Source organism: Dama dama, chromosome 30 (assembly GCF_033118175.1).
Source record: "Dama dama isolate Ldn47 chromosome 30, ASM3311817v1, whole genome shotgun sequence".
NCBI classification, from domain to species: Eukaryota; Metazoa; Chordata; class Mammalia; order Artiodactyla; family Cervidae; genus Dama; species Dama dama.
Genome location: NC_083710.1, coordinates 64,931,853 through 64,953,983, shown reverse-complemented (window position 1 = coordinate 64,953,983; position 22,131 = coordinate 64,931,853).

Here is a 22,131-nt window from a genome sequence, read left to right as displayed (position 1 = left end):
TTAAAAAAAAAACTGGTTGGTAACAAAATCATATTAAATTCTGCTTAAAATGTTCCAAAAGTTTACCAATACACTAAAATTGAGACACTTCACCTGTTTGCAAAACCCCACATGATGTTGTTCCTGCCTAACTTACCAATCTATTGTTTTACTAGTTGTCTTTAATCACTTTACTCAAGATACATGGACTTTTTTTTTCTCCTCAGAAGGATCACTCTCTATTCTCATGACACTAACTGTTTTTCTTTGCCCGAATGCTCCTCTTAAACTCATTCAGGTCTCTGCTCAAAATGTCATATCCTGATATGGGCCTTATTTATCAGTTACCTATTGGAAGATGCTATATAATAAATCATCCAGTACTCAGAGGCTTAAAAACTATTGAGTTGGCCAAGGTTTTCCATAACATCTTGCAGAAAAATGTGAATGAATTTTTGGTCAACACTCTATTTATTAGTTCATGAATTTATAAATCACTTATTTACATGAGACTCAGCTGAGTGCCTCTTCATTGCTTGTTTGGGCTCAGTCACATATTTATATTGATAACCTAACTTTCATCTAGCTCTATCAGGATGACTGGGTCATGTGTCTTTCATCCTCCAGGCAGGTTAGTCTAATAGTACTTCCAGGGTGGGAGCTGAGGCTGAAATACAGAAGTGAAAGTTTTTGCATGTGTCACACATGCTAAGATCCCATTAACCAAAAAAAGTCAATAGCCAAAATCAGAATCAAACAGTGAAGGATTTCCATCATCCTAGTGAACTGCAATACAACATATCAAAACCCAGAGACCCAAGAAGAAATGAAGACTGGATCCCCCCAGTGAAATGAATTTATCATAGTCTGTCCTCTGGCCACAATTTTTCACATCCTATTTATATGCAAAACAAGCTTATTTCTTACCAAGACCCATAAGATTCCATTTAATCAGCTCAGCATGAAGTCTAAATGAATCTTATCTCAGTCTGGGGAAATATGAGCCCAAAAGACATCTCCCCTCAACAAATCCAAAGAATGCAATCGTGAAAGAGAGGCAGAATAAGCACAATGAACATTTGATTCTAAATAAATATGAACAAAGAGAGATAAAGAACTTGTCCATAGAAACTTTTAAATCCTGCTGTTAAGAGTTGTCTGAGTGTCTGTTCTGGGAGAGGGAAGTATCCCTTCTACAGGCATTGATTCTATTCCATGCGGGCATCCCAGGTGGCACTAGTGGTAAAGAACCCTGCTGCCAATGCAGGAGACTTAAGACATCTGGGTTCAATCCCTGGGTGGGGAAGATTCCCTGGAGTGGGGCATGGTAACCCACCCCAGTGTTCTTGCCTCAGAATTCCCATGGACAGAGGAGCCTGGCAGGCTACTGTCCATAGGGTCCCAAGAGTTGGACATGACTGAAGTGATTTAGCATGCACCCACTATTCCATAGCAGTGGCTCTTCAGTCCTTTTTCCTACATTTCTTTTGACTTTATCTCCCTAGATATTATTTGTTTTCTTCTATTCTCGATGGTCACATCTATAAAAGGCAATGGAAACTATTTCAGAATTTTCTGCTTGTTTCCTAGTAAAAATTTGCAATCTCAGAGATTTGCTTTATAATAATTTAAGCAGACTCAGACTGTTTTAGCTCAGACTGAGAAAACTTTTTCACTATTATTTTCCAAAAACTTTATGACCCACTGCTTATAGTCAGACTTGGACAGTTCCTTTTCTTTTCTGCCTCCTCCTCTGGATTTATTTTCTACTATGTTGAGGTGAGACTTCTATGTGTTATGAACTAAGGCTTCCTAGAAGTTCTTTTTAGAGAGCTGTAAGTGTCTCCGAGGCACTGCCTGAAATTTTTAAAAGGTCATGACAAAGGATTTCACAGGGCAAAGGTTGTGATTTCTATACACTGAGGCCTGTATTTTATTTAGCATCTTATACTGGCTCAGGGTATCATTTTTCTAAGCTATCAAGTTCTGGCCCCTCTTGAAAAATGCACCCCAATTTTTTTTTCTTTATGAGCACATCTCTTTCTTATACTATTTAGTTAAAAGAATCAGTTTCTAATAGTTGATCTGGAAAAAATTTGTCCAAATTCAAAAGTTTATTATGTAAATTTTTCATCTGTTAAGTTATAGAAGGATATATTTTTATGAAATAGTCCATCACTACATAGTATAGGTACTATTATCTGTATGTTTTCACAACCCCAAACTTTTGTTACCAAACATATGAGTTTTTTCCTCACATCAATCACTCAGCTCTCTAGACAACAACTGTGTGGCCTACAAGTTAATTCAACTCTGACACCAACCATCTGGAGTTTGTGCACACCCCATAGGTTAAGAGCTCAGTCTAATGGGTTAGCCCCCACTTCAGACAATACCTCAAGTCTGGACCACTCATACTTCTGACCGACTATAACACCTCGTTAACATTTGCCTACTTTATTTCCTTAGTGCCCATTGCAATTCTGCAATTCTGAACTTATCTGGCTTTGGTCCTTAGAGTTTTTCCACTGGAATTGGCACTTCAGATCCAAGTGTTTCCTTATTTTTGGCCTATCATGGGAGTTTTGGTCTGTAACAAGACCTTGTAGAATTACTGGAATCTAGATATGAGATCACAGTGAGCAGCAACTTAGATTCCCATGTGTGTCAAGCCCTGCCCTGTCTCAGATCAAATGCTGCATAGACTATAGGGACCAATGTGTGTGGTCAGAAAGAATGTCCCTCACAGGATAATTATAGGAAGAACAATAACAGTGATGCATTATATGAGGAATAGGCTGGTGCTTGTTTCAAGGACAGGATACAACTATCACTTAAAGGCCATTTAATCAGTCAGCAAGGATGCATCTCAAGGTTGTTTAGGTACCTACTCAGTGATGCAAGATCCCTTAATTTATCATTGTCAAAACATTTAGTGCAGATATTACAGAATACGTTGAAATACAAAAGGAATCGAGATAGTTGACATTCCTCTCAGAGACTGCCAAATGAACCACAAACAAACAAAAAGACCCATAAGACTTTAATTTTAGAAAGGTGGAAGAGTAATTTAAACTCAGTGAAAAGCAGCATGGTTAAACTGCTTAGAATAATGATGGAGTGAGGTGGGCTAAAGCCCTCTACAGTGATCAAGAGAGGTTTCTAGATAAAGTATTTGGAGGCAACAAGAAATCACAGTTTGGAAAAAAGGAATCATGGCAGTAGATACTTTATGTAGTGGGTATTATACATTGTCCTATCTAAATAATTCAAGGGAAAATAAAAAGAACAGATGGGAAAAAATTAAGTATCAGATCCTTGTTGATTAAGTTGATAAAAAGTTAAAAAATGTGAGAGTTGGGGATTTATTGACTATTCAGTATTAGGAATGTAGCCTAATTTATATGTGAAATTTAAAAAAATCAAGGATGCCCAGAGTATATGGAGAGAAAGAGGAAAATGAGTGAGAAGGCAAAAATCATAGTTTTTAATTGATTTATATTCATCACAAGTGTAATGTTGAATGAAAGAAGGTAGTCACTAAAATGTACAAAATATATAATTCCATTTATATAAAGTTAAGATATACAAGTACCACTATTGTGTTAGAAGTTATTGTGGATTTTTTTTATGCATGGTATTACTAAGGTAAAACAGTATAGGAGAGTTTTTTTTCTTGTTTGTTTTGGAAGTTTCTTATTGTTCCCCGTATTGACATTGTTGCTTCCCTGGGTGCGTTCGGTTTGTTAGAATTAACTTAGATGTTTGCTGCTGACTTTTGTACTTTTCCATAAGTATACAATGCTTCTGAAAAAATGTTAAAGACATGATCTCCCAGTAAGTTACTATTTCACGCTTACCATTGGCAAAAACAAAAAATGTGATATAGAAGGTATCACCATCATGCCCAGGTTAGGAGACTTCCAGCCTCATCCTCCAGCAAAGACCAATAATTAGACAGCTAGCCACAGACCAAAATAGCTCTGGGAGCCCACTTAAGAAACTTCAGCAACACAGGGGGACAAAACACCTGAGAACAAGCACATGTAAAAGGAAGGAAGCACCACCGCATCTTACCTGCATAGTCTCATCCCAGCAGTCCACACTGAACTGCACCAAGAAGGTATTTCCCAGCTCAGCAGAGTTCATCTCTCAGGACAGGGAGGGAAGGATGAGCAAATAGCTTCCATAAACTTTTGGGATAGTGAATGAAGGACCCACTTCAGTCTCACTCCATCCAGAAACCTACAACACTAAGACATAGACATGGCTATGAATGAGACAGAAAGCAAGGAGCACCATTAGCAGCTACATGGTGGGTGTGCTGGCCGTCCCTGGTGACATGTCCTGCACAGGACTCCAGCAGCTTTTCCCACCAAAGAAGCAAAGAACCAGTGCAGCTGCTGTGAACCCCAAACAGATTCCACTGCTGCGGTCTTATCCCCAGAAATCTTCCTGTTTATCTGAAGGCTCCTTCCTTCAGACAGGAGCTAACTGAGTCCCTCCCTGTTGCCTTCCTAATGTCCCTGTCCCCTTCCAGAGCTGAAACCCACACTGAAAACCAGCCCTGGCCTTGGTGACTTCATGAAGGTAAGATGCCAGCAGAGACTTCTGAAATTGACTCTCCTATTGTGTATACATCTGGGGGTAACCCCTCCACCTATAGAAGAGGAGAATAAAACTAGTTAGTGTTTTGAAAAGATAAACAAAATTGGAAAGTCTTTAGCTAGACTTACCAAGAAAACAACAGAGAGGAATACAGTATTATCCAAAGGAAATGAAATAACTATCTTGAAGAGTTATAAACAGGCCCATGTTCACTGCAGCAATATTCACCATAGCCAAGAAACAACCTAGGTGTCATCAGGAGGTGAATGGATAAAGAAAATGTGATACATAGACATAGATACAAAGGTATACACAGATGGACTATTATTCCGCCATAATAAAAGAGGAAAAAAAATCCTTCCATTTGCCACAATATGGATGGATCTTAGGGGTGTTATACCAAGTGAGATAGGTGCATGACAGTGCATGACAAATACTGTATGATCACTTACATCGGGAAACATCTTAAAAAAACTGCACTCATATTTATAAGCAAAGAATAGAATTGTTGCCAGGGGCCCTTAGATGGGCAAAAAGTGAAAATGTTGGTCAAAGGGTACTGTATTGCATTACATAACTGTTTTTGCTTTATCATAGTAACTACTAACAGCCTGACTTCTCACGGCCTATATTTTCAGTTTTCATTAACATATATTCGTCTTTTTTTTTAATAAATTGACATCTGTAAGAACAGAACAATCACTAAAGAAAAAAAAAGATTGATCTGCTCAAGAATACATTGATATATTTTTATTAAAACTTTAAAAAAACTTTTTATTTTGTATTGGGGTATAGCTGATAAGCAATTTTGTGATAGTTTCAGGTGAATAGTGAAGGGGCCTAGCCGTACATGTAGAGGAATCCATTCTTCCCCAAACTACCTTCTCATCCAAGTTGCCAAATTACATTGAGCAGTGTTCCATGTGGTATACAGTAGATCCTTGTTGGTTATCCATTTTAAATATGAGAAGGAAATGGCAACCCACTCCAATATTCTTGTCTGGAAAATCCCACGGAGGAGCCTGACAGGCTACAGTCCATGGGGTCGCAAAGAGTCGGACACGACTGAGCGACTTCACTTTCTTTCTTTCTTATAGTAGTGTGTACATGTCCATGTTAGGGAGTCTAGAGTGGACATGTACACACTGCTATATTTAACATATATTCTACTAATAAAAATAAGAAACATGTTGATTTTTTTAATTTAACATGTGGTATGCATAGAGCTAAATACTTGAGACTTGTAATTGAATTTGTTGTTATTGATGATCATCTGAAGAGAGCATCTTTCTTCTTACAATTGGAAGAATAAACAGAAGCTTTGTGAGTTCAGGCAAATTGCCTAGATTACACAGTTCATAATGAAAGTACAGAGATTTCAACTATGTTTAGTCTGAATCAAACACCCATGAACATTACAATTAAGTAGTTATTAAAACAAAGGGTACTTAGTAACCTTCTCTAATTTTGCTTCCTGGCCTGTAGAAATTACACTATTTTACCACTGAGGTCTGTGAGATGGGGAAAAATTAGCTAGGTCACTGTAGTTCCTGCTTCCATTTCTCATAGAAGACAAATACATTATTAAGTAAATAAATTGAAGAATTGGAAAATGTGATTAATTGTAGTTCCACATTCGTCTATGTATTTTTTAGTCTCGTTTATCTAGCTACCATCCTGTAGAACATAACATAAAAAACATTCCTAAGAGTTATCAAGATTACTTTCTAAACCAAACTTTTTTTTATAAATAGAGCTCATCATTTATATCTTTTAGAAAATACTTTCATGTTACTGGAATCCTTAAATGAATAAAATAAATTACTCAAGGAATAAAATGTTGCACAGCAAATATGGAGGTTTAGTAAAAATTTAATTAGCAAAAATGTTAAACGCTTTCCATAATAAATTCTAAGGCATAATGATCAAGTATCCTTCAAACTGCCTTTACAAATGATGTAGAGCTTTTACAGTTACATAAACTATATTATGGTGAAATTTGGTTACAATGTATATTAAAGAGTTATTATGTATAGGATTATATTACCCTGATGTGGTATTTTGCGTATCTATTGAAAGTTTATATAGAAAATCTTTTAAAGTTGAAAAGGATGTTTGTTGTAATTTCATTTTGTGATTTGAGATACCAGAGAGTGGAGAGCATGGTAGAATTATGTCTATCTCTTTCAATAAATAGTGCTTTTCTACTGCAGAGATGTTAGCAGTTATGTTATGTTATGTTAGCAGTTTTTAAACACAGAACTTAAAAATTTTCACATTTGTGTTCCTTTAGTATTTTCACAGAGCTTTAGAATTCTTTCTGCTGCCATTAGACCTTCAACGTACACATGCATTTGTATACATACATTCTAAGATCCTGGTATCTGTCTAAGTAGCTTTATTGTTTTTGATTATAATACTTACTGTTCTCTTGCCAGAAATATTTATTCCATATAGTGTTTTATAAGATTGCATACAGAAAGCCTAATATTCACAAACACTAAATAATACAAACCGATATTTTAAAACTGCAGACAGGAAATAACAAACTAATTGGGTATAAAAATTAGAACTATAACATCTCAGTTTTTCTTTTAGTATGAGTTAGAAAAAATTCTTAGAGATGACAAAGAATTGCTTAGAATTAGGAAAGGATGGTGGTATAGAGAGCTGAGCATAACAAGTGACTCAAGTCAACTATCAGAAAGAATAAAAATTTCTAAATAGGGATGCTATTTTTATCTTTTCTGGATGTAAATTCACCTCTGTTTTAAATGGGCCTAGACGAGAAAACCTATGGAATGCCATTTAACCTAAAATAACTTATCTTCTAAAAGTCAATTTTTTTGGCCACAAAAATTTGTGAGCACTTTTTAGCAGTGTGTCCCCCATGTACTGTCCAAGGAACCTTGTTACATACTGCATGCATCACAAATTCAATGTGCACTTCTTATTCAAGATTACCTATAAAAATCCTAAATAAGACTTGTCTTATTTGTGTTAATAGAAAAGTATAATAAATAATCAGAAACAGTAGTAATCCATAAATCATCTGTATGTGATTTTAGAATTTATTATGCAAATTGAAGTGTACAGCAGAATTAACATTCTAATACAGTTTGCTTAGGTTGGTATTTAAATTAGTTTACGTTTTCCTGTCATCCACAATTGAAGGTGAAAAGAGTCTGCATGCAGATGTATTTAAGTGGGGGAAAAAGTTGTTTGGAAATAAAGAGTGTGCTGTGAAAAATACAGAAAATAGAGCAATATTTTCTCTGAGAAATGTCCCATATCAATTATTGAATCAGTCATACAAAGTTTAAACTGAGGAATAAGACAGTTTCTTGTTTTAATGAAAATTCTTGTCAACTTTTATATCCTACACATATTTCTACTTCAACAGATACCCAAATGAAACAATCTTTTTATACTATTCTTTAAAATATATGTTCTATCCTAACTCATTTTCTAACATTTTAGGTTTGTATACACTCACCCTAGAATCCTGGGGCTTACTAGATCTGCAGAAAATAAGAACATGTCTAGTCTTCAAATAGAAGACAGTGAAAGTTAAAAGTTGAGTCACGCATTAATTAGAGACAAATAAATATCATATGATATCATTTATATGTGGAATCTAAAAAAAATGATAAAATGAACTTTTTTACAAAACAGAAACAGACTCACAGACTTTGAAAACAAACTTCTAGCTACCAAAGGGGAAAGGTTGGGAGAAGGGAAATATTAGGAGTTTGGGATTAATATATGCACACTACTATATATAAAACAGATAATTGCCAAGGGTCTACTGTATAACACAGGGAACTCTACATAATAAATAATCCCTTTCCTCAATAAGGGCTTTCCTGGTGGCTCAGATGGTAAAGTGTCTGTCTGCAATGCAGGAGACCTGGGTTCAGTACCTGGTTGGGAAGATCCCCTGGAGAAGGAAATGGCAACCCACTCCAGTACTCTTTCCTGGAAAATTCCATGGATGTGAGGAGCCTGTAGGCTCCAGTAAATGGGGTTGCAAGGAGTCAGACATGACTGAGCAACTTCACTTTCACTTTAATTGAATATAGATTTAAAAATACCACAAATATGCAAACTATTTGAAATAAAAATCCATAAACAAATATGAAGTATCACTGAAGATATAAACTAAAGATTAACATCAAGCAATATAAAAATTTACAAATTTAGAGACTGAAATTAATTTAAGATAATTTAGGCAATGATTGAAATCAAAACAATAAGCTTATTTATTTGGTCTCGCTTTTTTCCATGTCACTTATGTTGTCATGCAGACTTTGAGCCACAGTGGCTGACAAAGTTTTCCAAGTAATGACAAGAGACAGCCTGAAAAGAATCAAAGAAAGAACCGTAAAAGTTAAACAAAAAAGTGAGTATAGATAGCTGAAATCTAGGAACTGTAGAAACTCTAGATCTAAAGTAATCCATTTTATTTTTAAGCACAGCTTTTAACTCTGGAAGAAGAGATCATACAAACAAATACACAGTACCAGGAGAGTTTTATGAAGTAGATATTTAATATGAAAGGGGCATAACCTCAGATATGCAGATGACACCACACTTATGGCAGAAAGCAAAAAAGAACTAAAGAGTCTCTTGATGAAAGTGAAAGAGGAGAGTGAAAAAGTTGGCTTAAAACTCAGCATTCAGAAAACTAAGATCATGGCATCCGGTCACATCACTTCATGGCAAATGGGGAAACAGTGGAAACAGTGAGAGACTTTATTTTGGTGGGGCTCCAAAATCACTGCAGATGGTGACTGCAGCCATGAAATTAAAAAGAGCTTGCTTGCTCCTTGGAAGAAAAGTTATGACAACCCAGACAACATATTAAAAAGCAGAGGCATTACTTTGCTAACAATGGTCCATTTAGTCAAAGGTATAGTTTTTCCAGTGGTCATGTATGGATGTGAGAGTTGGACCATAAAGAAAGCTGAGCACCAAAGAATTGATGCATTTGAACCGTGATGTTGGAGAAGACTCTTGAGAGTCCCTTGAACTGCAAGGAGATCCAACCAGTCCATTCTAAACAAAATCAGTCCTGAATATTCATTGGAAGGACTAATGCTGAAGCTGGAACTCCAATACTTTGGCCACCCAGTGTGAAGAACTGACTCATTGGAAAAGACCCTGATGCTGGGAAAGATTGAAGGGGGGAGGAGAAGTCAATGACAGAGGATAAGATGGTTGGATGGCATAACCAAATCTATGGACATGAATTTGAGTTAAACTCCGGGAGTTGGTGATGGACAGGGAAGTCTGGCATGCTGCAGTCTATGGGGTCGCTAAGAGTCTGACATGACTGAGCAACTGAACTGAATTCCCAGGTGGCGCTAGTGGTAAAGAACCCACTGGCAATTCAGGAGATATCAAAAAACACAGTTTCCATCCCTGGGTCGGGAAGATCCCCTAGAGGATGAAACAGCAACCCACTCCAGTATTCTTGCCTGGAGAATCCCATTGACAGTCAAGCCTGGCGGGCTACAGTACATAGGGTCGCAGAGTCCGATAACAACTGAAGTGACTTAGCACACAGCAACATAAAAGGAGTGATTAAAAAGAAAATGGTGGTAGAGCTTCACAAAGAGCAACTATGCAGACGTCAGGCGGCAGACTCTAGTTTTCTGAATAATTAAAACAGAAGTCCTGATTTCTCTTCACAATGTGTCAGAAGTCATACATTTTTATTTAAGTTACAGAGTTATTACTTTCAATCCAAATAAAATATCACACTTATTAGACAAATGAGGCATGGGATAGTCCTGTTATGAAAGTGTGCACAAAGGTATGGAGATCCCCTGGAGGAAGAAATGGCAACCCACTCCAGTATTTTTGCCTAGAGAATCCCAAGGACAGAAGAGCCTGGCTGGGTTACGGTCCATGGGATCACAGAGTCTGATACGACTGAGCACACATGCACGCTCGCACACACATAGGCATGCACATAGATGTTCTCTAAAGTGCTTACAATGTGAACGCTTTGAATGTAATAAGTCATCATGTACTTTAAATAACAGGGCTATTTAAGTAAAATGTTTTAAATTATTTTACATGAACATTATCTATAAACTTAGAAAGATATGACGGACTTGACTGAGTATTATACTTTAACTATAATCTGCATCTTCATTGGTGAGGCAAAAGAGAAAAACTAATCCTATTAATTTCATCTGCCTGGATTAAAATAAAAAATCTGATATATTTGCCTTTTTTTTATTGTATTTACTCGCTATTGATTGTACCTAGAATACTTTAGTTGAAGCTTCTCCACTGCCATACTCTATGATGTGTGCATGTGTGCTAAGTCGTTCAGTCGTGTCTGACTCTTTGCAGCCCTATGGACACTAGCCCGCCAGGCTCCTGTGTCCATGGGATTTTCCAGGCAAGTATACCAAGTGGGTTGCCATGCAATCCCAGGGGATCTTCCTGACCCAGGGATCAACCTGCATGTCCTGCGACTCCTGCATTGCAGGTGGATTCTTTACCCCTGAGCCACCAGGGAAGCTCCTATAATGTGTAGGTGAGTGAATATTAATGATTCTTTAAAGAGAACATAAGGAGAAATGGAAAAAAATATATATATTCATAAAATACATAACAAAGCTCCAAATTAATCCTGAAAAACCAAATGGAACATTAATATGAGTGTGTTTTAGTGAGTAAATTATTTCTCAGTAAAGCCATTTAAAAATAGAAACAATCTAGTTCAAATGCAGTATCAACCTCTTCATGATTTATTTTGTCAGAAAGAAATTTCCAATTTAATGTAATGTGTGCTAAGTACTCAGTTGTGTTCAACTCTTTGTGACTTCATGGACTGTAGGATTTCCCAGAAAAGAATACTGGAGTGGGTTGCCATTTCCTCCTCAGGGTATCTTCCCAACCCAGGGACTGAACTCACATCTCCTGTGTCTTCTTTGTTGGCAGGTGGATCCTTTGCCATTGTGCAACTGGGGAAGCCCATTCAATGTAATACTTTTCCTTTACTAAGTAAATATGAAATTTACTTAACTTTTACACTTAATCTGTTCTGATTCAGTTTTAATATATATTTACAAGAATACTTGTTTTTACTGTTTTTCCTCTAAGGGTAAATAAAAAATAACATAATTCCAAAGAGAGAGAATTTGTCCTCCAAGCAAATTAATCTATTTATGTAATAAAATTAATAATACATTTTACTTTGAAATACACAAATGGATTTATTTCCCAATTTCCCTTTTCTTAAATTATAAATGTTGTCTTCCACGAATATGAATACTGTAGCTGAGTAGAAACCTCATCAGAAATCTGTAGAGATTTTTATGTTTTGTCATTTTCCATTTCTATCTAGTTGCAAGTTGACAAATGTAATGTAAGTGCTCCTGTATAGATCACTGGATTAACATAATTAGTATGTACATTGTCATCACTTGAATCCTAGCATGTTATATGAAGATCAGTAGATAGACTGCAAGTTGACGTAACTACTTTTACATTATTTAACCTTTTATGATGACTTTATTTGAACTCAAAATTGCCACATATTCAAGCACACACACCACTGTTTTTAAGCACAATAATACTGGCCAATATTCTGAGATCACTGATAACAGATTAATAAGATAAAAACATTATGCTTTGTTATGCTTTTTATTTAAGGTAGTTTGCTTCCTGTGGTAGGTATAATTCTAAAGTGGTTTCCATGATCTTTGCCCCTTTGGTCTACTGATATTATTATGCAAACTTTTATTGCAAAATAAATTTCACAGATGTAATTCAAGATAATATCCAATTGAGTTTAAGTCACAGAGATTATCTGTGTGGACCTAACTTAATCACACATGCTCTTTCAGAGCAGAGTTTTTTTAACTGGTACAGCAGAGAATGTCTGAGATATTCAGATAAAGAGAAGGACTTAAGATGATCAAGCTTCCATCTTGCTGAGATGGAGGAGGCCATAGGACAAGGACCTAAGAGTGGCCTCTAGACGCTGAGAGCCATCCTCAGCTGATAGGCAGGAAGAAAACAAGAATATAGCCCTGAACTCCAGGAAAATGAATTTCGCCAATAACAGGAAGGTGATTGGAAAAGGATCCTGAACTTCAGGTGAACATGCAACCTTGTTTTAACCTGAGCAGAAAACCCAAATACAACTTTCTGGACTTCAGGTCTATAGATTATGAGCTAATAAATGAATATTGTTTTAAGTCACTAAAATTACTGTGATTTGTTATACAGCAATATAAAATCAATAAACTTTCAAAACTATCTCTTTTATTTTTATCAAAACTTATTGATAGAGTAATTGATATTTTACCATGTTACTTTCCATATATTTTTATGACTTAATCTTGCAAATGTTTCTGATCTTCATGACCCAAGGATCTAAAGAGCTTTTCTTATGTCTCCTGCATTAGCAGGTAGAATCTTTGCCACTAGCACCACCTGGGAAGCAGTAACTAAATCAGTTCATTTCAGTGCAGTCGCTCAGTCATTCTGACTCTTTGCGACCCCATGTATCGCAGCACGCCAGGCCTCCCTGTCCATCACCAACTCCCGGAGTCTACCCAAACCCATGTCCGTCAAGTCGGTGATGCCATCCAACCATCTCATCCTCTGCTGTCCCCTTCTCCTCCTGCCCCTAATCCTTCCCAGAATTAGGGTCTTTTCCAGTGAGTCAACTCTTAGCCTGAGGTGGCCAAAGTATTGGCGTTTCAGCTTCAACATCAGTCCTTCCAATGAACACCCAGGACTGATCTCCTTTAGGATGGACTGGTTGGATCTCCTTGCAGTCCAAGGGACTCTCAAGAGTCTTCTCCAGCACCACAGTTCAGAAGCATCAATTTTTCAGAGCTCAGCTTTCTTCACCATCCAACTCTCACATCCATACGTGACTACTGGAAAAACCAAAGCCTTGACTAGATGGACCTTTGTTGGCAAAGTAATGCCTCTGCTTTTGAATATGCTGTCTAGGTTGGTCATAACCTTCCTTTCAAGGAGTAAGTGTCTTTTAATTTCATGGCTGCAATCACCATCTGCAGTGATTTTGAGCCCAAAAAAATAAAGTCTGACACTGTTAGTCACCTAGTATGAGTGAGAGGTTAGGTTAGTTAGTATGAGTGAGAGGTTAAGAATTTTTTTCTTATTATTCCCATATTAAAGAAATTTTGAAGTTCCCCGGGTAAAAAACTAGTTTCTCTGAAGGAGCTAGTTGCTTTTCTTCTGTGCAATAGACGAAAACAATCTAGGAAATCAGATCAAGCGGTTAGCACTATTGCTGTCACAAAAGGACAGAGTCCGGCCAAAGCCATGACAGCTTCTCACACTGATTCTCACTGTTGTGATCTGTTTTTATTTTTGGTAATTTATATTAATTTTCTTATTCAGTATCACACACACACGTACACAGGCACACGACACAGTTTGCCAGCTGTCTGAGTCCAGATGGGCTTACCAATTTCAACAGTGTATTTTGGAGGCATTAAGTATTTCCCCCAAACACAAAGGATATTTTATCAAGCATGCATTAAAAGGCCAGATATCCCTGGTGATGAGATCCCCTTTAGAGTGTTGGCATCTTTCATTGCTGTTAAAGAAAGATCAGAGCCTGCTTGAACCGATTTTCTTTTTTTTTTTTTTTTTTTAATTTTTTTATTATTATTATTATTTTTTTTTCCAGTGGGTTTTGTCATACATTGATATGAATCAGCCATGGATTTACACGTATTCCCCATCCCGATCCCCCCTCCCACCTCCCTCTCCACCCGATTCCTCTGGGTCTTCCCAGTGCACCAGGCCCGAGCACTTGTCTCGTGCATCCCACCTGGGCTGGTGATCTGTTTCACCATAGATAGTATACATGCTGTTCTTTTGAAATATCCCACCCTCACATTCTCCCACAGAGTTCAAAAGTCTGTTCTATATTTCTGTGTCTCTTTTTCTGTTCTGCATATAGGGTTATCGTTATCACCTTTCTAAATTCCATATACATGTGTCAGTATGCTGTAATGTTCTTTATCTTTCTGGCTTACTTCAATCTGTATAATGGGCTCCAGCTTCATCCATCTCATTAGGACTGGTTCAAATGAATTCTTTTTCATGGCTGAGTAATATTCCATGGTGTATATGTACCACAGCTTCCTTATCCATTCATCTGCTGATGGGCATCTAGGTTGCTTCCATGTCCTGGCTATTATAAACAGTGCTGCGATGAACATTGGGGAGCACGTGTCTCTTTCAGATCTGGTTTCCGATTTTCTTAATGTCAAATAAAAACATGAAAAATGGGTAGGAATTTTAGTTCATCCCCTACCAGAAGACTCAGGGTGTACTTGGGCATATTACTTCACCAGGCATACCTTACACCTGGATGAACAGATTTGTCTAAGCTAGCACATACAGTCTTTTTTTCCTTTTTTCCCTTCTTCTTTCCCCCCTCCCTCCCTCTCTTTCTCTTTCTTTCTTTGACTGTCTGTCTGCCACTCTCAAAAACACCCCTCCACAACCACAGGTATCACATCCTATCACCGTGGGGACACAGGATCACAGGTGTTGTTCATCCCCTTTCCCTTAGGCAAGTATGAATATATGCTTTCTATATAAAAACTGAGTGAACCACTGAAAGTCATTTCAGAAAACACTGACAATCCCCACCAAAGGTAATTTACACCAATAACTATAAGCATAAGTACTGTAACATCAAAAGGAAAAAGAAAGGCATCTTTGAATTCTAATGAGATTTACTTAATATTTTTTCCATGCATCAGTTTCAAAAAAAAGAAGAAAGAAAGAAAGGATCTATATTACACAATGCATTTTAAATAGACTCATGAGTAAAGCAGATAACATGTCTATCTTTAAGGCCTGTGGTATGTAGTACTTTGGAAAAGAACCTGATGCTGGGAAAGATTAAAGGCAAAAGGAGAAAGAGGCAGCAGAGGATGAGATGGTTAGATAGCATCGCTGACACAATGGACATGAATTTGAGGAGGCTCTGGGAGATAGTGGAGGACAGAGGAAGCTGGAGGGTGGCTGGGTTAAGAACCTCACAAGGGGATATAGTGAGGCCTGGATTTTTCATCAGCACTACTTGATATCTGAGGATTCTTTGATCAGACATCCATAAATGCCCTCTCCCACTTAGGAGTTGTTTCACTTGGTGGCTGGTAAAAATGATTAGTTTGCCCCCAAAAGGGAGTTTTAAAATATCTTCTCTCAGGATTGCAATAGCTGCAAGGTTTTGAAGGCAGGGAGAGGTTTCTTCCCAATAAGAGAGGTGGACAGTCAAGGACCACTAGAAATCAGTGGGAAAATATTTGTCCATCCCAGCACCAAAGTGCTCAGGTGAATCGTTTTGTAATTGTTTTCCCTGTAGCACCCAAAATGGTACAGGTTTGGAAGGAAAAGGCTGTGGAGAAGGAGATCAGGACAGAGTAGGTAGCCCCTGTGTCAACACCAAGAAATTCTCGGACCTACCTGCCACATCCAGTTATACCCTTGACTCCAGCCCTGTGATGGTTATCTGAGATAGGTGGGCTGGCTGGAGTGGGCCGCTTTAGTCCTGTTGAACCATCATGAGGGAAGGCTTGGCAATTGACCTTGAGGCTCTTGGGTCCCAAGGATAGAGTGTTGCCCAAAGTCCCAGTTGATGGTATTTGTAGCAAGCCATTTTAGGAGACTTGTCATGGTTTGGACACTCTTTGCCCCAATGCTCCACCTGTCTACAGATTAGGCATTTGCCTCCTTCAAGGACTCAGGGTTTACCATAGAGCTTCCCTGGTGGGTGGCCAGCATCTAGGCATGCCTTGTATCTTTCCTGTTCTCCCTCTTCTGGGCTTTGGCCTCCCTCTCCTGTTCTCTGTTATAAAAGGTATTGGTGGCTGTCTGGACCATCTCATCTAAAGAGGCAGCAAAGCCCTGCTGCTGTAGGTGCTCTAGCTTTATCCTGATGTCTGATGCACACTGGGACAGGAATCTGTCCTTTAAAATCACCTGTCCCTCATAAGAGTCTAAGTTGAGATTGGTAAACTTTTAGAGGGCCTCTTTTAGCCTTTCCAGAAAGGCGCTGAGGTTCTCATTGGGCTCCTAAGTTATTGCTGAGACCCAGGCATAGTCCCACAAGAAATAGGCTTCCTTCTATTTCCACGGTTGGACTTCCTTAGGGGTGAGTCTTTCTGAAACTTATCCTACCCAGTACTTTTGCAACCTGAGAGCTAGGCCTCCCCGGGTCAAGGTGAAGATCCCCAGGCAAGCTGAGGTGTGACAACCTCCTGGAGATTGAAACCCCGGGGCAGGTAGAGGCAGGATGGCCTCCTTAGAATTGGGTCTCTGGGCAGGTCGAGGTGTGATGACCTCCTGGTACCCCTGAATTGGCGTATCCATGAGCAGGTTGAGGCATAACAGCCTTTTGAGGACCAGATCTCTAGGCAGATCGAGGCAGGTCGACCTCATGGGACCCCTGGATTGGAGTTGGGCATGCCCAAGGTCTCCAGTGTTACCAGTGCTGAGTAGGATACAGTTCAGCTCAGTTGCTGAGTCATGTTCGACTCTTTGCCACTCCATAAACTGCAGCACACCAGGCCTCCCTGTCCATCACCACCCCCGGAGTCCACCCAAACCCATGTCCATTGAGTCGGTGATGCCATCCAACCATCACATCCTCTGTTGTCCCCTTCTCCTGCCTTCAATCTTTCCCAGCATCAGGGGGTCTTTTCCAATGAGTCAGCTCTTCACATCATGTGGTCAAAGTATTGGAGTTTCAGCTTCAACATCAGTCTTCCAATGTACACCCAGGGCTGATCTCCTTTAGGACGGACTCATTGGGCCTCCTTGAAGTTCAAGGGTCTCTGAAGAGTCTTCTCCAACAACACAGTTCAAAAGCATCAATTCTTGGGTGCTCAGCTTTCTTCACATGACCACTGGAAAAACCAAAGCCTTGACTAGATGGACCTTTGTTGACAAAGTAATGTCTCTGCTTTTTAATATGCTGTCTAGGTTGGTCATAACTTTCATTCCAAGGAGTAAGCATCTTTTAATTTCATGGCTGTAATCACCATCTGCAGTGATTTTGGAGCCCCCCAAAATAAATAAAGTCAGCCACTGTTTCCCCATCTATTTCCCATGAAGTGATGGGACCAGATGCCATGGTCTTAGTTTTCTGAATGTTGAGCTTTAAGTCAACATTTTCACTCTCCTCTTTCAGTTTCATCAAGAGGCTCTTTAGTTCTTCTTCAGTTTCTGCCATAAGCGTGGTGTCATCTGCATATCTGAGGTTACTGATATTTCTCCTGGTATGGTTAAGGGGCTGTAATTTTAACTCATTGCCAGTTTGTTCACTGCAGATGGAAATGATATCATGATGTAAAGCAATCCAAGCCTGAACCCTGAGACTAGGAACCTGGTGAAACAGTCATAAGCCTTATCCTCTTACTGCTGTAAAGGAATGTAAGTCACTGATTTCCTCCCCTAGCCCTCCATAAGAGCAGCTTAGGATGTTTCCAGTGGTAAACATTTCATTGTCATAGACCCACTTTAGGTAATAACAGAAGTAATGACAAAGGAGTGGGTTGTCTGGCCCTGTTAGGGGCATTAAGAGTATTTTAATAATAGGCTTGTTGGCTATGTTGCCTACAAGGAGGCAGGATCCTGGCTGTAGGAGTTAGTAATTGGCTTAAGAACAAATTGAAAGAGGCAACAGACCAGATGTTCCATAAAAGTGGAATGGAGATTTGATCCTGTGGTATGTTTGTAACTTTAGGAGAAGTGTCATAAGGGTTTGGGACCAAACCGCCTGCAGGGCTAACTCCTAAAATGCAAACATTATCCCTGGAAGCCCAGTTGCCTTTGAAGGGATGCCAACAGATAGACTTCTAGCAGGCACTGTGTGCCTGTCTTCCACCCTAGTGGGTTCACTGAGAGATGGTGATGTTGCATATGTTGTAGAAAACCTGGAACATGAAGGCTTGAATTTCTAGAGGGATTGGAAATTATACAGTATTTCCCTCCCAAGGGCCAGCTATTTTCTGGTTGTCCCTCCAGAAGATTGTAGAGGCAACCCTGTGGGCCTGGACTGGGCTCAGGAAAAGAGCATGAAGCAGGAGGGAAGGGGGAAGGGCACAACTTTAGAAAGAATGACAGAACACAAGGGCATACATAAACAGATTAAAATCAATTGGGTCCAAGATGACAAGTCAAATTCAAGTAAACCTTAATCCCCAATCTGTAAGTTAAATGACACACCCAGAGGTGGCAGGACAGTTCCAAGGCACTGTCAAAAGAGGAGTGGGTGGTTCCCCAAGGGTTGGGGTGATCCTCCCACTCATTAGCATATGAATTCACCTAGCCACACCACATTCCACAGCCTAAGAACTTGCCCTCTTCAATGGCCCACACCCTGCGGAGTGTGCTTCTCTCTGAATCCTAACAAATCCACCTCTTACCTATTGCTGTGATTCTAACTGAATTTTTGCAATCAGACATCAGAGCCTGAGCTTCATTAGGTCTGGAAGCCAGGCATCAGGAGTTTTGGCCAGGCTTAAGTCCTGGGATAGAGAATCTGAAGGATGGGAGGAAAAAGCAGTGGGAAATAATCCCCTTCATAACCTGCAGGAAAATCTGCTAAATACCTGAGCTGTGCTCACAGTTTTCATTGACCTGATCCTCAGCACAAAGAAGATTAAGGACAGAAGAACCCCCACCAGCTTGGGTACCAGCTACTAGGGCTTAGCAGATAGTGGAGCCTTTGGGACATACTGAGGAGTAGGCCCTGCCAGAGACCCTCAATTGCCCCCACTGCCACTCACCTGTTCTCGGGGGGTTCAAGGAAAAAAGAAAGAAATAGTAAAGGAATTAAGATTTTGCTAGGCATATGTCTTTCCAGCCATAGGAGTGAAGACCTCCTACATTCACCTGAGATCTTCTGGAATCTGAGACTGAGAGGCGTGCGCTTTCTGCTGAGTTTGTTTTTCACTGTCCCAGTTTCCAGCACACTGGGCTTCTTGTCACTTTCCCTGCGCTGGATTGTCTTTTCGGTCAGCTCCCACCACAGGAGCTTTTGCTGAATTGGGCTCCTGTTGTGCTTGGCCTCCACCTTGTGGGGCCGGGCCTAGGTTGTTTAAGCCCGGTTAAATCAGAGTCACAACGCAACAGATGTCAGGGGAGTGTGTAATTTCCTCGGTTCTGTCTCATCACAAAAAAAAATTTGAAGTGACAGACTAGCTTTACAGCTCTTGGATGGATCAGTGTTACAGCTCTGTGTTACAGCTCAGTTTTATTAGAAAATAAAGGAAAATATATCCTCAAGGAGTGAGGGCATGCCAACCTAAAAGATGCGAAGAGGAGGGAAAGAGAGCGTGAGAGAGGGAGAGAGACTCCCAACTCTTTGGCTCCTCTTTTTATGTTTTTTCTCCTCCCCTTGGGCCTGCTCTATGTAAATTGTGCTAGCCAGGGGTGCTGTTTGTTCTACCTGAAGTCCTCACTCAGGTCCTTGGATCTTCCTTTGTTCTATTTTCCCAGGCTTTTCCCTTCCTTGTCTTTTAGCCACCACCAATCTGGACTCCTTTTTCCTATTCTAACTACCTAACACAACCATCTCAACCTCTGTTGTCCCCCTTTTCTTCTGCCTTTAATCTTTCCCAGAATCAGGTCTTTTCAAATGAGTGAATTCTTCATATCAGGTGGCCAAAATATAGGCTTCAGCATCCGTCCTTCCAATGAATATTCAGGACTGATTTCGTTTAGGATGGCTGGTTGGATCTTCTTGTTTTCCAAGAGACTCTCAAGAGTCTTCTCCAACATCACAGTCCTAAAGCATCAATTTTTTGGTGCCCAGCTTTCTTTATGGTCCAACTCACGTCCACACATGACTACTGAAAAACAATAGCTTTGGCTAGATGGATTTTGTCAGCAAAGTAATGTTTCTACTTTTTAATATGCTGTCTAGGTTGGTCATAGCTTTTCTTCCAAGGAGCATGTGTCTTTGACTTTCATGGTTACAGTCACCATCTTCAGTGATTTTGGAGCTCAAGAAAATAAACTCTGTCATTGTTTCCACTGTTTCCCAATCAATTCCCACCATGAAGTGATGGGACCTAAGAGATGATGCTGTAAAAGTGCTGCACTCAATATGCCAGCAAATTTGGAAAACTCAGCAGCGGCCAAAGAACTGGAAAAGGTCAGTTTTCATTCCAATCTCAAAGAAAGGTAATGCCAAAGAATGCTCAAACTACTGCATAATGGCACTCATCTCACATGCTAGTAAAGTAATGCTCAAAATTCTCCAAGCCAGGCTTCAACAACACAGGAACCATGAACTTCCAGATGTTCAAGCTGGATTTAGAAAAGGGAGAGAAATCACAGATCAAATTGCCAACATCCACTGGATCATCAAAAAAGCAAGAGAGTGCCAGAGAAACATCTATTTCTGCTTTATTGACTATGCCAAAGCCTTTGATTGTGTGGACCACAACAAACTCTGGAAAATTCTGAAAGAGATAGGAATACCAGACCACCTGACCTGCCTCTTGAGAAATCTGTGTGCAGGTCAGGAGGCAAGAATGAGAACTGGACATGAAACAACAGATTGGTTCCAAATATGGAAAGGAATATGTGAAGGCTGTATACTGTCACCCTGCTTATATAAGTTATATGCAGTGTACAATATGAGAAATGCTGTGCTGGATGAAGCACAAGCTGGAATCAAGATTGCTGGGAGAAATATCAATAACCTGAGATATGCAGATGACATCATCCTTATGGCAGAAACTGAAGAGGAACTAAAGAGCCTCTTGATGAAAGTGGAAGAGGAGAGTGGAAAAGTTGGCTTAAAACTCAACATCAGAAAACTAAGATCATGGCATCTGGACCCATCACTTCATGGCAAATAGATGGGAAACAGTGGAAACAGTGACAGACTTTATTTTCTTGGGCTCCAAAATCACTGCAGATGGTGACTGCAGCCATGAAATTAAAAGACACTTGCTCCTTGGAAGAAAATTTATGCCTAACCTAGATAGCATATTTAAAAGTAGAGACATTACTTTGCCAACAAAGTTCTGTCTAGCCAAAGCTATGGTTTTTCCAGTAGTCATGTATGGGTATGAGAGTTGGACTATAAAGAAGGCTGAGCGCTGAAACATTGATGCTTTTGAACTGTGGTGTTGGAGAAGACTCTTGAGAGTCCCTTGGACTTCAAGGAAATCCAACCAGTCCATCCTAAAGGAAATCAGCCCTGGGTGTTCATTGGCAGGACTGATGCTAAAGCTGAAACTCCAATACTTGGGCCACCTGATGTGAAGAGCTGACTCATTTGAAAAGACCCTGATGCTGGGAAAGATTGAAGGCAGGAAGAGAAGGGGATGACAGAAGATGAGACGGTGGGATGGCATCACCGACTCAGTGGACATGAGTTTTAGTAAATTCAAAAGTTGACAGTAGACAGGGAGTTCTGGTCTGCTGCAATCCATGGGGTAGCAAAGAGTCAGACACGACTGAGCGAATGAACTGAACTGATGGGATCAGATGCCATGACCT